At 47.7% G+C, this 22,206-nt stretch overlaps 1 pseudogene; it reads left to right on the top strand.

Annotated features, from left to right (window-relative positions):
* The first annotated feature begins 6,541 nt into the window (after window positions 1-6,541).
* On the top strand, window positions 6,542-6,981 carry LOC112673382 (ATP synthase subunit g, mitochondrial-like; annotated as a pseudogene).
* Window positions 6,982-22,206: the final 15,225 nt, after the last annotated feature.

The following is a 22,206-nucleotide window of genomic DNA, read 5'->3' as shown; positions in this document are numbered from 1 at the left end:
CAGGTGAACAGACTACATAAAAATATGGGGCTCCTGCTAGACCCAAAGACGAAAGGAAATTCCTGGAAGAGTGGGGTTGCAGATTCCAGAACAAAGTGGGAATAATTCCAAGCATGGAACCTCAGAATCCCTCTTAACACAGCACTTTAGATCACCACTACCACTGGGTCAGACTTATCACAGAGATAAAACCATTAATCTAAACTTTAGATCCCAGATCAATAGAACATAGGGAGAGATCCTCTAGGTCCATCCTATTTGGAATCTGCCAAAATAACCCAAATTTTATAAAGGACCTTGTAGATCAAAGACCAAATGATTTGTGACAAAGATTCCAGGATTTCACCAAGGCCCTGAAGTTTTCCTCCCAGCCCACAGAAATAGCTAGTACCCAGAGCACCTGGGTGGCTCATGGTTGAGCATCTGCCTTGGGTTCAGGTCATGATTCCAGGGTCCTGAAATCGAGTCCCTCATTGGGCTCCCCACAGGGAGGCTGCTTCTCCCTCTGCCTATGTCTCTGCTTCTCTGTGTCTCTCATGAATAAATAAAATCTTTAAAAAAAATAAAATAGCTGGTACCCATCCGATGTCCTCTGTCGATAACCAGTTAATGATCACTTAACACATTAGATGGCTGCCATCCCTAATAATGACAGTTGGGCTCCGCCGAGCAGTCTGAGTATTTTTATTTTCCTCTGTTCCTAAGATTGGCATTAGGGAATTTGAATTCCCTAATGTGCCAAGACAGTTAAACAGAGTCATCCTGTCCGTTTGCTCACCTATCCTTGGCTGGGCCCTGGCAGAGCTAGGAGACACTCCATTCATTTTTCTTAAGAAGCAATGTACTTCTCTGAATGTCTTTGTTATTATTATTGATCTCCCTGGGTCTCCTTATGGCCAGAAATAAGGAATCCAATTTGATTAGGGACTGATTTGGCCTCCAAGGCAAGATGTGTCAATACAACAGCTGAGAATCGTGCGGGAACCAATTTGGTTAGAGTTGACCCAGCACATTCAGAATGCCTTCAGGTGCCTCTTCCAGCTGTCAGCCTCCTCCATCCATTCTCTGCTGACTGCCCACCCCCCGCCCCCTACTCAAATGGGTTTTTGTTTTTTTTCTTAAGATTTTATTTATTTATTCATGAGAGACAGAGAGAGAGGCAGTGACACAGGCAGAGGGAGAAGCAGGCTCCATGCAGGGAGCCCGATGTGGGACTTGATCCCGGGTCTCCAGAATCAGGCCCTGGGCTAAAGGCAGGCGCTAAACAGCTGAGCCACCCGGGCTGCCCCGAGGGAGGTTTTTTAATGTAACAAACGGAAGATACTGCCAAGGCTTACACATTCCACAGCTCTGTATCCCAGCCTCCATCCCATCAACCTCCCTCAAAAGTATGAAGAGATGACTCATGCTGGCTTTGGAGTCAAACCAACTTGAGTTCCGCTCCTAGCTCTACTACATACAGTGGGGCCTTGGGCAAGTGGGAGCCTCAGTTCCCTCATCTGTAAAATGAATATATCACATTGACATCCCTTTGGGCTCAAATGGCAGAAAGCCTGCCTTGTCTTTTGCCTTCACCCTCTCAATTCACCCCGACCAAGCCTCCTGGAGGTCCCTTCAAAGTGCCACCCACAGCTCTAGCCAATGGCCTTCCAGCCCAAGGTATTCTCATGGCTGAACTCTCCTTTATTTTTCAACTTTCAGGTCTCAGTGTAGGAAACACTTCCTCCAGGAAGCTTTCTCTCGCCCCATATCAAGGGCCCTGGCTCTGGTCCCCACGGTCCCTCATCTCTGCCCCCAGTAACGGTCTGCCTCCCCATTAGTGCATGAGCCCCGGGAGGGCTGACATGGGGCATCTCCTGTGTCTCTGCCTCCTCAGTATCAGGCCCAGAGCAGGCACTCAAGGAATGAGTCAAGCCTGTGACGATGATACTGTCCCGGTTACTATCGCAACAAATTACCCCAACACTTACTGGCATACAACCCTCTATCAGGCTCACAGATTCCATGCATCAGGGATTCCGACAGGCCATGGTGGGCATGGCTGTTCTTTGCTCCATGATGTCCATGGCCTCTGCTAGCAAGATGGGAGGCTGGGAGCTGGAGTTGTCACCAGCCACACCTCTGGAGGTTATGTTAGCTGCTGGATGAACCTTAGGCTGAAACTTTCAACTGGACCATTTACAAGTGGTCTGTCCTCATGACTTGGGCTTCCTCGTAACATAGTGATCTTGGAGTAATTGAACTGCAGTTCAGAACTCCAACACAAGCATTCCAGTGAGCAAAGTGGAAGCTATGTTGCCTTTTAAGACACAGCCTCGGAAGCCATGCAGTTATTCCTGTTGTCTTCAAAGAAGGTATGGATATGATTTAAAACTGCTCGGTTTTTCTTCCACCTTCCACTTAGGAAGTAGAAAGCTGGAAAGAGTACCACTTTCACCTTTGCAACAAGAAAAACCCAGATAATCTGCGATTTTATAACTTATGTTATACCTTTCAGAGAGCTGAGATCACAGGGCAACCAACTGGCCTGAAATCTAAAGAGACACAAGCACCGGGGCACATGGATAGCTCAGTTCATTAAGCGTCTGACTCTTCGTTTCAGTTGTCGAAGTGAGATTAAGCCCCAGCTGGGGCTCTGCACTCAGTGTGGAGTCTACTTGAGATTCTTTCTCTCTCCTCTGCTGCTCCCTCTGCCCGTGTGCTCTCGGGGAGCTCACTCTCTCTCTCAAATAAGTAAATAAAATCTAAAGAGACACAAGCACCTCCTAGTGATGACAGAAGGCTAGCTGACACCCCACTAATGACTCCCTGCACCACCAGGTGGGATCTGTGGGACATTCCTCAGGCACTCCTTGTTGCCCTAAAAGCTAAAGGAAAAAATAATTTACAAAGATTATAGTCCTATAGATGTGAGTCTCAGTTTACAAAGTGTCTTGGTGGTTTACAAGAAAAAAGCATTCTTATCAATAATAGAAACTTCCGTTAAAGCTTTACTAGAGGGGAAAACCACCTGAATTTAACAATGGCAAGGCCTTCAACATCTAGTAGGCCCTCTTTAGCATGCAAAAGTTCTTTGGAAAACCTCCCTTTTTCCTTACCTCCCCAACTCCCAAATATATAATCAGCCTCCCCTCACAAGCCTGGGGCAGCAGCTCTTCCAGCCCACAGGTCCTGTCTCCTGTTTTTTTTTTTTTTTTTTTTTTTTTAAGATTTTATTTATTCATGAGAGACAGAGACACAGGCAGAGGGAGAGGCAGGCTCCATGCAGGGAGCCCAATGTGGGACTTGATCCCTGGTCTCCAGGATTACGCCCTGGGCTGAAGGCAGGCGCTAAACCGCTGGGCCACCCGGGCAGTTCTCCCCCAGGTTTAATAAAACCACCATTTTGCACGAAAGACATCTCAAGAATTCTTTCTTGGTCATCAGCTCCAGACCTCACCCCACCAAACCTCACCTATATTCCAAAACTACATCATAAGGAAGACGCGACATGAGCCCTTGCTTACTCAGGCCCGTATCATGAGCCATACAAACCCGTAAGAATTCAAAGAAATCTTTAAAAAGCCGCCAAGGCTGAGTGTGGGCTGGTATGGGGTGCGGATCCCCTGAGACTAACAAGTTTGTACCCTCAACAAGCTCTTCTCTGAAGACTACATTGGAGGCTGGGAGGAAGACTGGGGGTGGGGAGAAAGCCCACCTGGGGTGCAGGCCTAGTGGAGGGAACAGTAGAAGAAAGTCCACAGACCCCGGGGGAAAGGACAGCAAGCCCCATGGCCCTCAGTGCCTGTTGCCGCTAGGGGAAGGGCACAGAAAAATCCCTATGCCTGTGAGAGAGGACTGGGTCACGAAGTCCCTGGGTCTCAGAGGGTCTGCCTAAGACTGAAGCAGAGCCTAAACAACAGAGAACAAGCCCCCACCCCACTCCCCCCACACACCTTCTTTGGATGTCAAACTCTGAGCTCCACCCAGCCATGCTGGCGCCTGATGAACCCCTATTCCTCTCCAGGAATCAGTCATTATTCTTCCCATATGCAGCCCCCTAATTGGTGAAAGAAGTGACTGAGGCTTCCCTCTTGCCATGGCTGACAAATGCCTGTCTGAACAAGAGCTAAGGGAGGGGAGCACAGGACAGATGGGATTCTGTTCAGCCTCCCTGCACCTAGTTCTCCAGGCCCTGCTGCTCCTATAAGCTTTGGGAACCAACATAACTCGGTGCTTAACAAGGCTGCCCAGTCATCCATCAGGTGAGATCAGTGCACCGAGACCAGAAGACCAAGGGAAAGCCCAGCAGCTGAGACCTGGGCTAGGATCCCTGAGTCAGAGCAGGCACAGGGTGGTGGGGCTCAGCGAAGACCAAGGACTCAGGGCGTGTGAATCACCACACCTTTCTGAGCTATGACTTCTTCCTCTAAATTAAGATAACATTCTGTGTGGCAGATGTTACAAGTTTCTAGCTCCATGCCTACTTGCTCTACCACCTGACTAAGAGCACCAAGTATTTCACGGTGGGAAGGAAAGGTACCACCAGAAAACCCACTCTTCCAGCTTCTCTTTGCAGCTTGTGGTTACCATGTGACCAGGTTCTGGACAAACGACAGAGGCTATGGGGGTATTTCCAAGATGAGATGCCTCCGAACTCTGAGGATGATGGAGTGGGAAGATCAAAGGTGTCCAAGCTTCTCTGGCAGCTTCATGGAGCCATTACACCAGCTTGGGGTTACCATATCTGGACGTCTGGTTAAAAAGACTTGGGTTTTGGGCAGCCCAGGTAGCTCAGTGATTTAGTGCCGCCTTCAGCGCAGGGCCTGATCTTGGACACCCGGGATCGAGTCCCCCGTCAGGCTCCCTGCATGGAGCCTGCTTCTCTCTCTGCCTGTGTCTCTGCCTCTCTCTGTGTCTCTCATGAATAAATAAAATTTTAAAATCTTAAAAAAAAATAAGACTGTATATTGATTTTGCTTATATTTACATAAAGAAACTCTGTAAGGAGACACAAGGAACTAAGAAATATGGTGGGTGATGAGAAGTGGACAGTTGAGAGAAATGCCTCTCTTTCTTTCTTTTTCTTTTTTAAGATTTTATTTATTTACTCATGAGGGACACAGAGAGAGAGAGAGAAGAGAGAGGCAGAGACACAGGCAGAGGGAGAAGCAGGCTCCATGCAGGGAGCCTGAAGTGGGACTCGATCCCGGGGCCCCAGGATCACGCCCTTGGCTGAAGGCGGCACTAAACCACTGAGCCACCGGGGCTGCCCTCTGCCTCTCTTTCTCTCTCTCCTCTCTGTGTATTCTCATGAATAAATAAATAAAATATTAAAAAAAAAGAAAAGAAAAGAAAAAAGAGAAAAAAAGAAAAGAAAAGAAAAGAAAAGAAAAGAAAAGAAAGAAAAAAGAAAGAAAGTGTTGGGTTTTAATGCCTCTGTGAGCACAGAAGATGAGGTTCTAGACCCCATGAGAGGCTGGGTGCTGGAGCTAAGCTGCCTACATGAAGCAGAAGGTGAAAATGAGCTATTTTTTCTTTGAATGGAGACTGGATAGAAACTGTCCAATAGGGACACCTGGGTCACTCAGTGGTTGAGCGTCTGCTTCTGGCTCAGGGTGTGATCCTGGAGTCCTGGAATCAAGTCCCACATCGGGCTTCCTGCATTGAGCCTGCTTCTCTCTCTACCTGTCTCTGCCTCTCTGTGTCTCTCATGATAAATAAATAAAATCTTAAAAAACAACAACTGTTCAATAGCCCTGGATGGCAGCATGTGAGTTTCCTGTCCTGGTCATGGAAGGAAAAGATAAAGTGAAATTAAAATAAACTCAGTAGATGGGTTTGACAGTCATCTGGACATAGCTGGACATTGCCTAGAAGATCTAGATATTCCAAGGCTATTACCTGGAATATAACACAGAAAGATGTGAAATATAAAACAGAAGTTAGGATGGAGGATGCAATGAGATAATCCATCATATATCTAATAGGAATTCCAATAAAAGACAATAAAGCAAGCATGAGAAAAGCAATATACAGAAATCTAAGAATTTTCCAAAATCGAAGAAAGATCTGAGTCCTCATAGAATTCAAAGTGGGATAAATAAAAACAAATTCATGCTTTTGCTGTGAACAACAAGAATAAAAACAAAATCTTTAAAGCTGCCAGGAGAGGGGAAAATGCCCTTCAAAAAGACAATTAGACAATTAAGCAGATTTCCAACTGACAACAAGAGGAGCCAGAAAAAAAAAGTGTAATAATATCTCTAAACACATTTAAAAAAAATACTGTCAGCCTAGAATTCTTTACTTAACTCAAGTGTCTTTACAGAGTGAGAGACCAAAGTAAAGATCCTTCCTGACATTAAGATTAACATGGCTCAGGTGTGCCTGGCTGGCTCAGTCAGAAGAATGTATGCATCTTGATCTTGGAGTCATGAGTTTGAGACCCACTTTACATGTAGAGATTACTAAAAAAAATAAACTAAGAAAAAAAAGGGATTCATAGTATTTACTACTCCCAGGCTGTCACTGAAAGAATTATTAAAGAGTGCACAGGACGTCCCTCTTGGAGCCATGGCCCAGTTCGTCCGTAACCTCGCTGAGAAGGCTCCGGCGCTGCTGAACGCTGCTGTGACTTACTCGAAGCCTCGATTGGCCACATTTTGGCACTATGCCAGGGTTGAGCTGGTTCCTCCAACCCCTGCTGAGATCCCTACAGCTATTCAGAGCTTGAAAAAAAATAGTCAAGAGTGCTCAAACTGGTAGCTTCAAACAGCTCACAGTTAAGGAAGCTCTGCTGAATGGTTTGGTGGCCACCGAAGTGTGGATGTGGTTTTATGTCGGCGAGATCATATGCAAGCGTTGGCATCATTGGCTATAATGTTTGAAGACCAATCTTTAACATCTCTTTCTATGTGGCTTATAATTTGAGTGTTCTTGGACCATATGTGATCAGACTGGTATTTGAATAAAATGAGATAATGTATCAAAAAAAAAAAAGAGTGCACATCAAGAAGAAAAATGAACTCACAAGGGGGAAATGGAATGCAAAGTGCAGTGTTCATCAAAGTTTTTGGTGAAACATAATGGAAGAATCTTTAAAAGTTTTTTTTTTTTTTTATTTATGATAGCCACACACAGATAGAGAGAGAGAGGCAGAGACACAGGCAGAGGGAGAAGCAGGCTCCATGCACCGGGAGCCCGACGTGGGATTCGATCCCGGGTCTCCAGGATCGCGCCCTGGGCCAAAGGCAGGCGCCAAACCGCTGCGCCACCCAGGGATCCCCTTTAAAAGTTTTTATGGTAAAAAATAATTCCAAAGAGGCACCTGGATGACTCAGTTAGAGGAACAACTGTCTCTTGATATCAGGGTCATGAGTTCAACCCCCATGTTGGGTGTAGAGATTACTTTTTTTTTTTTAATTTTTATTTATTTATGATAGTCACAGAGAGAGAGAGAGAGAGGCAGAGACATAGGCAGAGGGAGAAGCAGGCTCCATGCACCGGGAGCCTAATGTGGGATTCGATCCCGGGTCTCCAGGATCGCGCCCTGGGCCAAAGGCAAGCGCCAAACCGCTGCGCCACCCAGGGATCCCTGTAGAGATTACTTTTTAAAAATACTAAAAACGTCAGGTTTTATAAATAACATGGAACTAAAATCTTAAGCAACAATAACAAAGGAGTTGGGAAAAGGACATTCAGAAGGAAGGCAATGCATTCTGAGATTTTCTTTTTAATCCATACAGGTAAATACAAGTGTGAAATTCAAGTGTAGCTCCTGTAATGTTTAGATTGATCAAAAATAAAGATGGCCACAAATCCTTTGTCACTTGTCCTATCTCATCCCTTGGATTTGGGCTGGCCTTATTATCTGTTTTATCCAAAAGAATGAAATGATGCCATATAATATCCAAGGTTGTGCCTTAAGATACCTACAGCTTATGATGACAGCTGTTGGCACATTCCTTCTTGAAATCTAGCACCAAACTGTGTAGAAGTTCAAGCAGCCATGTGAAAAGGCTGAAGAGAAGAACCAAGGCTCTCAACCAACAGCCCCAAGTAAGCTCCCAGCTAGCAAGGCAGCACAAATTGCCAGTCCTGTTAGGGAGGCTTTTTTTTAGACCCGTTAGCTCTCTCAGTGCCCCAGTCACACAAAGTAGAACTGATAATAAATTTTTGTTTTAAGCCATTTGAGTGGAATGGTTTGTCATGCTGCAAAAGATAACTGAAACAGAATAAAAATAATATTTATACCTTCCAAACAAATAGATGAAATTAGCTAAAGAAACCTGATCAGTCCAGTAGTGCCTGGCTGGCTCAGTCAGAAGAGCATGCTACTCTTGATTCAGGGTTGTGAGTCTGAGCCTCACATTGGGTGTAGAGATTAGGAAGAAGAAAAGGAAGAAGAAAGAAGAAGAAGAAGAAGAAGAAGAAGAAGAGAAGAAGAAGAAGAAGAAGAAGAAGAAGAAGAAAGGAGGGGGAGGAGGAAGAGGAGGAGGAGGAGGAGGAGGAGGAGGAGAGAAGAGAAGAAGAAGAAGAAGAAGAAGAAGAAGAAGAAGAAGAAGAAAAGAAAGAAAGAAAACAACTTTATTTTTTTTTAATTTTTATTTATTTATGATAGTCATACAGAGAGAGAGAGAGAGAGAGGCAGAGACACAGGCAGAGGGAGAAGCAGGCTCCATGCACCGGGAGCCCGACGTGGGATTCGATCCCGGGTCTCCAGGATCGCGCCCTGGGCCAAAGGCAGGCGCTAAACCGCTGCGCCACCCAGGGATCCCAGAAAACAACTTTAAAAGAAAAAAAAGGAAAGAAAATTTGATCAAATCCAAAAGAAAGCTCTAAAGAAGAAAAGTTAAGAAGCAAGGAAGAGAAGCTTCTCACAGCTCAGTGTTACCTCTCACAAATGGCCTTTCTAGGGACACCCTGGGTGGCTCAGCGATTGAGCATCTGCCTTGGGCTCAGGTCACGATCCAGTGGTTCTGGGATTGAGTGATGCATTGGGCTCCCTGTGGGGAGCCTGCTTCTCCCTCTGCCTGTGTCTCTGCCTCTCAGTCTGTGTCTCTCATGAATAAATAAATAAATAAATAAATAAATAAATAAATAATCTTTTTTTTTAAAGATTTTAATTTATTTATTCATGAGAGACACAGAGACACAGGCAGAGGGAGAAGCAGGCTCCATGCAGGCAGCCCGACATGGGACTCGATCCCTGGTCTCTAGGATCTGCCCTGGGCTGAAGGTGGCGCTAAACCATTGAGCCACCCGGGCTGCCCCAGTAAAAAATAATCTTTAAAACAAAACAAATGAAAAAAAAATAAAAATAAAAAAAATAAAAAATAAAACAAAACAAATGGCCTTCCTAGAAAAGCAATGAAGCTTTGGGTTTTATTTTGATTCAAGCTGGACCTTGACCCTCCTGGTTTTCAGAGAAGCAAGGCCTGCCTGTAGAGATGGCATGTGAGGAGCAACAATGTCTGTGTCCTTTCTTTGCTACTTCCTGGGCTCCCAGCTGCTGGCCACAGCTCTGATTGAGCCATCAAAACCCTCTGATCTAATTAAAAACTAAAATCAAAAAAGAGAAACTTTTTTATTATACTTTTCTAATAGTGGAAAATAGTTTCAGGCATTAAAAAAGCATTCAGCTGGCTACTTCCCAGGCGTCAAAAATTAACAGCCACTACATTTTATTCTGAGGAATTAATGGAAAATTTTACATGGTGGTGTAAAATGTGGGGACAAGATGAAGGACACAATTCTTCATTGAAGAGCTCACTCCCGGGATCCCTGGGTGGCGCAGCGGTTTAGGGCCTGCCTTTGGCCCAGGGCGCGATCCTGGAGACCCGGGATCGAATCCCACATTGGGCCCCCGGTGCATGGAGCCTGCTTCTCCCTCTGCCTGTGTCTCTGCGCCTCTCTCTCTCTCTCTGTGACTATCATAAATAAATAAAAATTAAAAAAAAAAAAAAAAAAGAAGAGCTCACTCCCTCACTCACAGCAAAGACACTGGTTTGGCCACCTGCTCTGAGGGGGAGCTGTAGGCTCACAGACCAAGGGGCTGGTGTAGGTCCTGAAGGGGCAGATGGGGTGCTTCATGGCCTTAGCCAAGTCACCTCTCCCATCCTAAGTCTCCACCTCTGTAAAATGAGAATAATAACACACCCTCCCAGGGGGATTGTGTAATCTAGATGCCAGCTTGTCCTGTCTTCCCTGGCTCCAGGGGCCTCCCAGGTGCATTCCCAAGGACATAGGCTCAAGCTCTTGCTTCCACGAGAGTTCATTGAACTAGCCTCGATGGGGGTGGCGAGGATCGGGTTTACATTACTCATTTTAGGGACGCCTGGGTGGCTCAGCAGCTGAGCATCTGCCTTTGGCTCAGGGTGTGATCCTGGAGTCCCAGGATAAAGTCCCACATCGGGCTCCCTGCATGGAGTCTGCTTCTCCCTCTATCTCTCTGCCTCTGTCTCTCTATGTCTCTCATGAATAAATAAATAAAAAAAACCTTTATACACACACACACACACACACACACACACACATATTACTCATTTTATAGCAAATAGCTGAAAGTTCCCTTTGGAGCAAACACCAGTCACCATCTGGGGAGTGGGATGGAGCTGGCATCGGGAGTACAGGAGGTGGGTTTTTTATATGTAATTTAAATATATTTAGGGGTGCCTGGGCAGATCTGTTGGTGAAGCGTCAGCCTTTGGCTCAGGTCCTGATTCCAGGGTGCTGGGATCGAGCCCTACACTGGATTCTCTCCTCAGTTCTCTCTCTCCCTTTACCCCTTCCCCCTGCTCATGCTCTCTCTCTCAAATAAATTTAAATATGTTTGGGAAAAAGCAGCCCATAATTCACTGCTATATAATGTCCATCCTTGTTTTTTATTTGAAATGTTTCTGAGTCCAAATCTATGGCCTCCTGAATATCTCCTCCCATGTCCCACCTCCCACTCAGGTGGTCCAACATTGACCACAGCTGCTCCCCACCCCCTACCCCTAAATCCCAGTCTGGGTGCCATTTTGCCTCTCCTCTGGCTCCAACATCCAACACCTCTGATCCTACCTCTGGAACCTCCTTCACATCTGTCCTGTTCTCTGAGTCTGCTGCAGCTACCCACATAGAGGGCCTACCATCCACTCACCTCCCCTCTGGTGTTTGCACAGCTCAAGTGAGCTTTCTATTTTTTTTTTAATTTATTTATGATAGTCACAGAGAGAGAGAGAGAGAGAGAGAGAGAGAGGCAGAGACATAGGCAGAGAGAGAAGCAGGCTCCATGCACCAGGAGCCCGATGTGGGATTCGATCCTGGGTCTCCAGGATCGTGCCCTGGGCGAAAGGCAGGCGCCAAACCGCTGCGCCACCCAGGGATCCCTCAAGTGAGCTTTCTAAACACAACATGCAATCCGGTCCCTCTCACTGCTCCAATGCTTCAGCAGCTCCAAGGGCTTCAGGACAACATCCACACTCCTCTCCTGGCATCAACACCCTCTGACCTTTATAATCTCATCACTCATCACTCACCACTTGGAACCTAGAGCCCTGCATGTCCCAGCTGGCTCCTGCCACTGTGCCTTTGCTCATGCTGTGCCCTCTCCCTGGCATGCCCATCCCTCTCTCCATTTCTCCACCTTGTGTCCCCATCCCCAACACCCACACCTACTACATCTCTAGATCCTTTGTACATCACCTCTGTGACACCTTTTAGCCTGATCTGATCAGTCAGCAACTCTGTTCAAAAACATGGAATGAGCACCTAATGTGTGCTGGGAACACAGCACTGAGTCAGACTATGATTCTGCCCTCGGTGATCAATCTGGCAAAAATGATATAGACACAGATGATCATATCCTGTTTCGATGATGCAGGGATGAAGACACTTACAGGCTTGTATTCCAGAAGAAACCCTACCACAGCCAGAGAGACAAGCCAAGAAGAAAAGATCCTCAACCAGCAGGGAAGGAAGAGTCAGCTGGAAAGGCAGAGAGCACAGCATTCGCAAGGGCTGGGGGTGCCCCTTCCAACAGGGGCCCATCCTATCCTCAAGAAATCTCCTCCCAATGGCTCCTGGGCTGGGAGCATTTCCAGTTTTTCAGAGCACTGCCCAGAGGACAACTCTCCATGAGGATGAAGATTTATTTATTTGGTTGTAAAGTGAAAGCCAGTCTGGGGGTGGGCATAAAGAGGACAGAAAGGATAATAAAGAGGCAGGGAGAGGATGGCCCCCTCTGGCCTCAGGGTCCCTGAGCCAGCAGCTCAAAGGTGCCATCCAAAAATACACAGTAAGCACCTGCTGTTTACCAGCTTTGTGCTGGATGCTGGGATACAGTGGCAAAGATGACAAAAGCCTTGCCATCAACCAGAGACAGATACACCCTAGGCAGGGACAGGCCAGAGGGGCTGGTGCTGAGGTGGTAGGAACCCTGGGGGCCAGGAGAGCCCAGAGGAAGTCCCTGCTCCAGCCTGCCACTGGTTGGGGCAGTGAAAGAGGGCAGGCAGAGACAGCTTCCAGGAGAAGGAAAGTATATAAAGATGCTCCCCAGCCATGCCTGTGTGCCTGGAGGTACAGGTCTGCAGTCTTTGGGGGCCCCAACATGGGACAACCTCTGTGGCTCTACTACTTCCATCTCTCCGTCCCCACCCCTGGCAGCCCAGCTCAGACCTCCTGCTGCCTCTTGAGTCCTTGTCCCAGCAGACAGCTCTGGCCAGCCTCTTCCTCTGGGGTTCCCCTGACCACAGACTCCTCTGTGCAGCCCCTCCCTGCCCACCCACATCTGGTCCAGGGCAGAGAGGCCAAGTGACTGCATAAGCAGAGCCCCCAACATGGCAGAGAGGCCCCTCTGCCCTTCTGGTGGTCCCCATCTCTGCAAATGCTCCCTTCAGAGGTCCCCTGTCCTCCTCTATGGGGAAGGAGATGATCACCCCCCACCTCTACCTCTAGGGCCGACAACCTGCAATCTAGTACTTCTCTGTCTCTCATGATTTTCTGCCTCTGGAGACAGGACCAGGGATTAGGGGCTGGGGATGGGGCTGGGAGTTACAATTAGAATGACAGAGGGACTCCTGGGTGGCTCAGCAGTTAAGTGCCTGCCTTCATGCCCAAGGCATGATCCTGGAGTCCCAGGATTGAGTCCCGTGTCGGGCTCCCTGCGTGGAGCCTGCTTCTCTCTCTGCCTGTGTCTCTGCCTCTCTCTGTGTGTGTCTCTCATGAATGAATAAATAAAATCTTAAAAAAAAAAAATTAGAATGACAGAAATTGCTGGACTTTTATAAGCCCTGGAGGGGTATCTGGTCCTGATTTTAACCCTGAGCTCTTTAGAATGAGGGATACTTGGGGTGCCTGGTTGGCTTAATCAGTAGAACATGTCAACTCTTAATCTCAGGGTTGTGAGTTCAAGCCTCACATTGGGCGTAGAGCTTACTTTAAAAAAAAAAAAAAAAAGGGGGATCCCTGGGTGGCGCAGCGGTTTGGCGCCTGCCTTTGGCCCAGGGCGCGATCCTGGAGACCCGGGATCGAATCCCACGTCAGGCTCCCGGTGCATGGAGCCTGCTTCTGTCTCTGTCTGTGTCTCTGCCTCTCTCTTTCTCTCTGTATGCCTATCATAAATAAAGATAGAAAAAAAAAAAGCGCAAAAAAAATATATATATATATATATTCTAAAAAAATAAATAAATAAATAAAATAAAATAAAAATAAAAATAAAAAAAAAAAGAATCTGGAATACTTGATGCTTTTGCCTATAGCTTTGGCCTTGGTCATCATTGCTGGGGCAACAGGAAACTGTTCCACACCTCCTCTGGCATGTGCGGGAAATATATCAACTCCAGAAGGCAGGGACATCTGCCTTAGTCATTGTTCTATCCCCAGGACCTCATGTGGCACCTGGCATAGTAGGTGCTCAGGAAACATTTATGGGGAAAAAAGGGAAAAAGGGAGGAAAGAAAGGAGAGAGGAAGGAAAAAAAAAGAAAGAAAGAACTTTAAAAGAGTCTTCCAGAATCCCAGAAAGCAAACCGTCTCTCCTTCAGCCGGGTGAAGAAGATGCACTTTTGGGGGGCTGTTACTGTTCATTTTTAAAACTTCCATCAAATGACTCCAAAATTCAATTCCCTCTTGAATGTTTTTCTTTTTTCATTTTCATCATTCTCCGTCTTTTTAACACTCACTGTTGAGTTTCCCGTTTGGAGCGGTTGATTGAATTGTGGCTCTGGGGACTTGCAACAGTCATTTCAGACACTTAGAGTTCCAATCACGCCGCCGCCACGCCAGCCCCCGCTTTAGCGCCAGAGAAACCATCTCTTATGAGAGCCGATTATATCTTTACAGCCCAGAACACCATGCTCTAAAACATGGGCTGTAAAAATTCTCCGTGACTAATGTGTATCCAATGAAAATATAAAAATGCCTATTTAATGGGAAAAGGGCTGATTGGAAAGATCCACATGCTGGTGAAGTTCCGTGGCTGACATCACACAGGGCCCAGAAAAGGCTGGGAGCTCACCTGCCCAGGAGCCAGACTGTCTAATCCCTCAGGGCTCATGTAGGCTCCCCAGTCCTCCTGCCAAACGGAGTGGCAGCCTGGGGACGCAGCCAGAGGGAGGCACGGCAATAGAGTACCTCCTGTGTGCCAGGCACTGTGCTAGGCACAATCTCATGGAATCCTGAGAACAACTTTGTGAGGTGAGATTTATTATCACCCTTTTGCAGAAGGGGCTTCCTGTGGGATCGCAAAGGATGAAAGGGAGTTAGTTGGCGGTGAGGAGGGGGCAGTCCTAGAAAGGAATTACATGAAGAGGGAACAGCATGTGCAAAGGCAAAAGGCAGTAAATAGAATAAAAGCGGTTTGGTATTGCTGAAGCAGGAAGAGAGGAAGGATGAGGCTGGAGGTGTGAGCAGGAGTCAAGTCACACAGAGTTCAGTGGACCTTGCTGAGTGGGGAAGAGACTGGGAGGTGCTAGCCAGGGGATGAAGCCTGGAGGGGTGTGTCATGGAGGAAAAGTCAGCAGGGATGGGTGACTGATTGGATGCCCAGGGAGGCAGAGGGGAGGAGAGGACCCAAGGATGGCACCCAGATTCCAGTCTCCAGGGCTGATGGTGGGGCTGCCTCTGACTCAGGGACCCACAGGAGTGGGTCTCAGCACAGGTCAGGGGAAGGATGCTGCATTGCTCTGTGTTCATAGTGCTTGCAAGGCCCAAGGCATGAGCCCAGGATGAGGGCGTCTGCCTCCAAGGGGTCTGGGCCCAGCTGTCAGTTGTCAGTTTCGTCCTTAAAGCCACAGGGCACAGGAACCCACCTAGAACAGTGTGGGTGGGAGGCTGCAAATGAGCAGCCACAGGCTTCATATGTCCTACACACGAGTTCAGGTTGGCCTACACGGTGTTTTGTTTTGTTTTGTTTATTCATGAGAGACAGAGAGAGAGGCAGAGACACAGACAGAGGGAGAAGCAGGCTCCATGCAGGGAGCCAGGTGTGGGACTCGATCCTGGGTCTCCAGGATCACACCCTGAGCCGAAGGCAGACACCCAACCGTTAAGCCACCCAGGCGTCCCTACACGGTGTTTTAAAAAGCTTTGAAGCCAGGATGCCCGGGTGGCTCAGCAGTTGAGCGTCTGCTTTTGGCTCAGGTCGTGAGCCCAGGGTCCCAGGATGGAGTTCCACATCAGGCCCTCTGCGGGGAGCCTGCTTCTCCCTCTGCCTGTGTCTTTGTGTCTCTCATGAAGAAATAAGTAAAATCTTAAAAAAATAATAATAAAAAAGTAAAAATTATGTTCACTTAAAAATGCAAATCTCTGGGGTCGCCTGGGTGGCTCAGTCAGTTGAGTTGATTTTGGCTAAGGTTATGATCTCAGGGTTGTGAGATAGAGCCCCACGTTGGGGTCCTTGCTCAGAGTGGAGTCTGTTTAGTATTCTTTCTCTTTTTCTACCCCTTCTCCTCTCCCCTGCTCTTGTGCACACTTGCTCTCTCTCTCATAGATAAATAAATCTTTAAAAGAAAATATAAATCTCATAAAAAAAAAAGAAAAAAAAAGAAAATATAAATCTCTGGCTTCCCTTGAAAATTCAGAAGATCTGATAAGATGGATTAGAGAAGAACTAATGGTGAGAAGTAGCTAAAGAAGTGGGGACACCTGGGTGGCTCAATGGTTGGGTGTCTGCCTTCGGCTCAGGGCCTGATCCCGGGATCCAGGATTGAGTCCCATGTCGGGCTCCCTGCATGGAGCCTGCTTCTCCCTCTGCCTGTGTCTCAGCCTTTCTCTCTGTGTCCTCATGAATAAGTAAATCAATCTTAAAAAAAAAAAAAAAGAAGTGGTTGCCCCCTCCAGTACATGCACTCCCATTTCCCACAGTCCCACCCTTCCCTACTGTCTCACAGAACCCAAAAGGTAAGGAGTTCTCTTGTCAGTTATCATTGCACTTGCACTGTATCCCACACCTCTGTCAAATACAGGGTAGTTTAGGAGAGTCAGGGTTTTTGTTGTTGTTGTTGTTTTTTTAGGGTTGTTGTTTTTCAAGCAAACAGGAAAGCATCTATCTTGGTAGATGCCAAGACAAGTCCCTTGCATTTATTTATTGATTTATTTTAAAGATTTTATTTATTCGTGAGAGACACAGAGAGAGAGCGAGAGAGTCAGAGACATAGGCAGAGGGAGAAGCAGGCTCCATGCAGGAAGCCTAACGTGGGACTCGATCCCGGGTCTCGATCCCAGGTCTCCAGGATCACACCCTGGGCTGAAGGTGGCACTAAACCGCTGAGCCACCCAGGCTGCCCAGTCCGTTGCATTTAATGTGCAAAACAAGTCCATGTCAAAAGCTTAGCCCACATCAGCCCTCTGATTCACAAGACTCACTGGCAATCCTAATCTGGAGGGAAATACAAGATGGAGAGAGAGAGAGAGAGAGAGAGAGAGAGAGAGAGAGAGAGATCAGACAAGGAAGGTGACACAGGATGTGCCAGGGGAGAGACTTTTAAGGAGAGAATGATCAGTAACATTTAAGTTGAAGTTGAGCCAGGTAAGGCACTAAGCATTTGTGACACACAAGTACACAAAAGGCCACGCATGTGTCCACACACAAAGAATGCACATGGACACACATGCGTACATGCGTGAAGGCACACGGACACCTGCACTCACGCACAAAGACATGTGTCTGCCCAGGCGCAGGCATATAGGCACATGTGTGTTCAGAGCCGCGTGAATCCATGCACCTTCCCAGGGAGCCATGCTCACACCTAATGAAGCCTTGCCAGTTCCAAACCAGCAACTCATAACTAAATAAATATGATAAACACTTCCCCTCCAGATGGTTCTGCACGCACACCCACTCCTCCCGCTCGGAGGGATGGCACATTCTATGCCAATAAATCCTCCTGTTTGAAAACATTTGCCTTCTTAATTGGCCCGTTTATGGGTAAAATATGTTTCTGGGTAGTGCTTTGCCAGAATGGGACATTGAGATGCCCACTCGCCCGGGGCTCAGCCCAGACACTTAGGGCTGCTGGCACCAGAGAGGTCTCACCTTATCCATCAACAGAGGCAAGACCCAAGGGGAAAGGGTCTCAGGACTCTCCGTGGCTTTTTTCCTTCCTGTGTCCCAGTGTTTTTCCTCTAGGTGCACATTTTTTGAGCTTACTGCATGCAACATTATCTGTGGTCCTTGGAGGAATCCTGCTCCACACTCTGCCTCTCTCTGGCAGCATGCCTGCGAGGTGTGACAACTGTGATAACCCCCCTCATAGGTTGAACGCTGGCCCCCTAAAAGATCTGCCCACATCCAAATCCCTGGAACCTTTGGATACGATCTTATTTAGGAAAGGGATCTTTGCAGATGTAATTAAACTAAGAATCTTAAGATGATATCATCCTGAGGGCACCTGGGTGGCTCAGTGGTTGAGCCTCTGGCTTTGGCTCAAGTGGTGATCCCAGGGTCCTGGGATCGAGTCCTAGATCAGGGTCCCCACAGGGAGCCTAATTCTCCTTCCGCCTATGTCTCTGCCTCTCTCTGTGTGTCTCTCATGAACAAATAAATAAAATCTTAAAAAAAGATGATCTCATCTTGGATTACCCAGGTGGACCCTCAGTTCAGTGACAAGCATATTTAGAAGAAACAGAAGAAGACACCCACAGAGGAGATGATATGAAGGCAGAGCAGACACTGGAGGCTACACACCACAGAATGCCAAGGTTTGCTGGCAAACTAGGCAAAGGAGCACTCTCCCCAGGAGGCCCTGTTAATATCTGCAGTTTGGATTTTTTGCCTGAATGGTGAGAAATTCCTATTTGAAGCCATTCAGTTTGTGGTTATTTTTGCTGCAGCAGCCCCAGGAAATTAATGTGCTTCCTCTTTTACATGGAGTATGATGACACAGAACCGGGACTCACATTTTCATTTGCTCTTTACTCTGACACTTCATGGTTTCCAAAGGAGATTAGAGATGGAGAAACTGAGGTCCAGAAAGGAGCCAGGTGTCACGTGGGGGGCAAAGCAAGGGCCAGAACCCAGGACGCTGACCCTTCTTAGGTTGCACCCCCAGCAGTTTCTTCTTCAGGAGCCAAGTGGGCAGATATATGGTAAAGGACAGCCTTGGGGTGAGGTTCTCTGTCAGGATCCCATTTTGGGGCCACTGAGAGAGGACAGGAAAGAGATCCCTTGGGGATCCCTTTTTTCTCTGCTCGAAGATTAGTCCAGGACGAGTAAATCATCAACATACCTCACAGCCATTTTCCTCTGGACACTGGGGATATGGCAAGTATCACAGCAACCTCTCCTTCTGCATGTGCACCCCCACCTGGGGAGATGGGTGATGACATCTGTTCTCCCCTTGCTCAGGTGGCAGAGTAAGGCCAGAGAGACAAAGCCACATACCAGGTCACCCGGTTGCTAACCAGCAGAGCTGGGATTTGAATTCAGGTCTGTCTGCTTCAAATGCCACTTGGCCATGTCACTTCACAGGTAAGAGACCCAGGGCACTTTCTAGGGGCTGGGGAGAGAGCAGCCAGGTCATCAGGAGCAGAGGGAGGCCGTGTCTTCTCTTTTCTCTCTCACCCATAACGAACTGGTATATGCCTCAGTGGTCCCAATGTGCCCAGGTCAGAGTGGGTAGACATGTGAATCACCTACTGTGTGACTTTGGCTGAGTCACTCCCCACTCTGAGCCTCCCTTTTCTCATCTGTGAAATAGGGTATATAATAAATCCACTCCTGGGACACCTGGGTGGCTCAGTGGTTGAGCATCTGCCTTTGGCTCAGGGCGTGATCCTGGATTCCCAGGATCAAGTCCCACATTGGCTCCTGGCATGGAGCCTGCTTCTCCCTCTGCTTAAGTTTTTGCCTCTCTCAGTGTCTCTCATGAATAAATAAAATCTTTTAAAAATAACAGTAATAATAACAGCCACTCCTAAAGGTTTTTGTGAGGACTAACAGAAAGAAAACCCAGAAAGCTCTTAGTAACATGCTTAGCATCCAATAAGTGCTTAATAAATGCTGACTGGCATAAAAGTCAGCTTAGAGGCCATTTGAGAGAGAGCATATAGCCTCTGGTCATGGAAGATCACTTTATGACCAAAGTGAGGCCAGGATGTCAGGCTCTGGCCCTGCCTCTGTGCTCACCACAAGAATTCCTCCCCAAAGGACACATATCCTCTGCTTATGGCTCAGCCCAACTGCCCGTCTGAGAGTTGAGAGGTGCCCAAGAGAGAAGTGCATGGCCGGGGATTGGGAGAAAGCAGAGAAGGGTAGAGCAGGTTCCCCTGACACTCAGCCCACCTTTCCTGGAGGGATGCAGTAGGTGCTCAGAATAGGCAGCTTCAGTGATACCCTCTCCCCTCTTCACAGGAACATCATCTAGATTTATAACCAGTGACAGGTAAGGGTTCAGTCTGGCTAATAGGAACAGAAACTACATCTTTTTTTTTTTTTTTTTTTTTTTAAGATTTTATTTATTTGACAGAGAGAGAGAGAGAGAGAAAGAAAGTACAAGCAAGGGGAGCAGGAGAGGGAAAAGCAGGCTCCCCACTGAGCAGGAAGCCTGACTCGGGGCTTCATCCCAGGACCCTGGGATCATGACCTGAGCCAAAGACAGATGCTTAACTGACTGAGCCACCCAAGCACTCCCAGAAACTAGATCAGTAACATTAATCAAGAGGGGTTGGCTAAGGTTCAATGTGGACAGAAAAGGAAAGTGGCAATATTGTCACGGTACCAGGTCCATTGAAGTCTTCCCGTTCTGCAGAAATAAGGATCACGTGCAGTCCCCATGCAGATCAAACATCTACTCTTTTTTTTTTTTTTTTACTCTTTTTTTTTAAATTTTATTTTTAAGTACTCTTTATGCCAAGTATGGGGCTTGAACTGACAATCCCAAGACCAAGAGTCACATACAGCCAGGTGCCCCTAAAAAACTACATGTAATGAGCTTCCCTACAAGATCTCATTTGACTAAATGATTTTGTTACAAAAAAAAAAACAAAAACAAAAAACCTGTGCTGGTCCAACTATTCTTTTCATCAATTAATTCATTTATTCAACTGGCAACTATTGAGCCTACTACATGCAGGCACACAGTGGTGCTGGACACAGGGATACAACAGCCACAGGCCTCCTGGAATTGGGGTATGGAAGGAGAGACGGACATTGTACAAGTGAATGTAAAGTCTCCACTGATAAGAGCGAGGCAGGGAGCAATGAGGATATACAACCCAGGAGCCAAGGGTGGGCAAGTGAGCAGGTGGAAGAAGGGCCTTGGGCTTGCTCTTAAAGACAATAGGCAGCAGGAGTGACAATGTGTAGCCTAGATATTAAAAGATCCCCCTGGGGATCCCTGGGTGGCGCAGCGGTTTAGCGCCTGCCTTTGGCCCAGGGCGCGATCCTGGAGACCCGGGATCGAATCCCACGTCGGGCTCCCGGTGCACGTCGGGCTCCCGGTGCATGGAGCCTGCTTCTCCCTCTGCCTGTGTCTCTGCCTCTCTCTCTCTCTCTCTCTCTGTGACTATCATAAAAAAAATAATAAAAATAAAAAAAAAATAAAAAAAAAATAAAAGATCCCCCTGACTGCTGAATGGAGAATGGTTTGTGGGGAGTCAGGAAGACAAGAGGGAGGCCAATGAGGAGGTTGTGACAAGTGAGCAAGGCTGATGGCTTAGATAGAGACAGGGGAAGCTTCATGGGTGTGTGACCTGTGTAATTGCACAGGGCCCTCACTCAGAAGGGCTCCACTTGGTTTAATAGTCTGTTGTCAGTGTCCTGAAGTTCTTAATAGTTTTTAACAAGGGGCCCTGCATTTTCATTTTGCACTGGCCTCCACAAATTACATAGCAGGCCCTGACCAAAGCAGGGACAGTATGTTCCTTAAATACTCGAAGTCATAACAGATCTTTTTCCACTCATATGCTGGAGCCAGCTTGTACTAGTTCTGAGAGCCAACTGTTCAGTTTTAAGGAATTATGTTGTCCTGTGGTATTTTTAAATTGGCTGCGCTGTGTGTATTTACACCATGGGAATCAGCAAACATTGCAAGTCAGCGTCTTTTTTTCTGAAGACGGGTTTTCATAGTGTTTCCCAGAGTGGGTCCACTGCCCACCTTGGGACTTAAAAATGTAGTTTCTAGGCACCCCTCCCCAGACCTGCTGGGTCACCTGCTGGGTGATTCTGGGGGGGGGTCCCCTGAGGCAGGAGTGGCAGGGCAGGAAGACCCTAGACAACCAGCCCTCTCAATCCCCTGGGGGGATTGAGAGAGGAAACTGGCCGGGGTGTGGGGGTGATAGTTCACCTAGAGAACAGAAGGACAGCATTTGGGGGGCTCTGTGTCCTTGGGGCCCCAGGTCCAGGTCGACTTAAGTCCCCAGATTGGGACCCACCCCTACCTGTCCATGTGGGGCCCACACCCAAGAGGGAGATATCACCCAACTTGCTGCCCTCCTTTGCCAGAGTCTGGGGCAAGGGCAGGGACCTCCAACAGAGAGATCTTCCTAGAGGATGAGGGAGGAGCGCACCCCCCCCCAACTCCCCCTCCCAGGGCCCCAAACAAATAAGGCGCTCAGGAAGTAAGACCTTATTACCATCTTATTACCATCGTTGCTGCCCTAAGGGCCCCACCTCGAGGCTGGCTTGTCCCTCTCCTGACCCCCGGCCCTAGAGGGAGCTTGGACACACCACGTTTCTCTCCCACCTAGTCCGACGGCCTCCTGCAGCCTCTCACCGGGGGAACCCCGCAGGCAGGCGGAGGGT

Source organism: Canis lupus, chromosome 24, assembly GCF_003254725.2.
Source record: "Canis lupus dingo isolate Sandy chromosome 24, ASM325472v2, whole genome shotgun sequence".
Taxonomy (NCBI): domain Eukaryota; kingdom Metazoa; phylum Chordata; class Mammalia; order Carnivora; family Canidae; genus Canis; species Canis lupus.
This window is presented reverse-complemented; position numbering and strand designations above follow the sequence as displayed.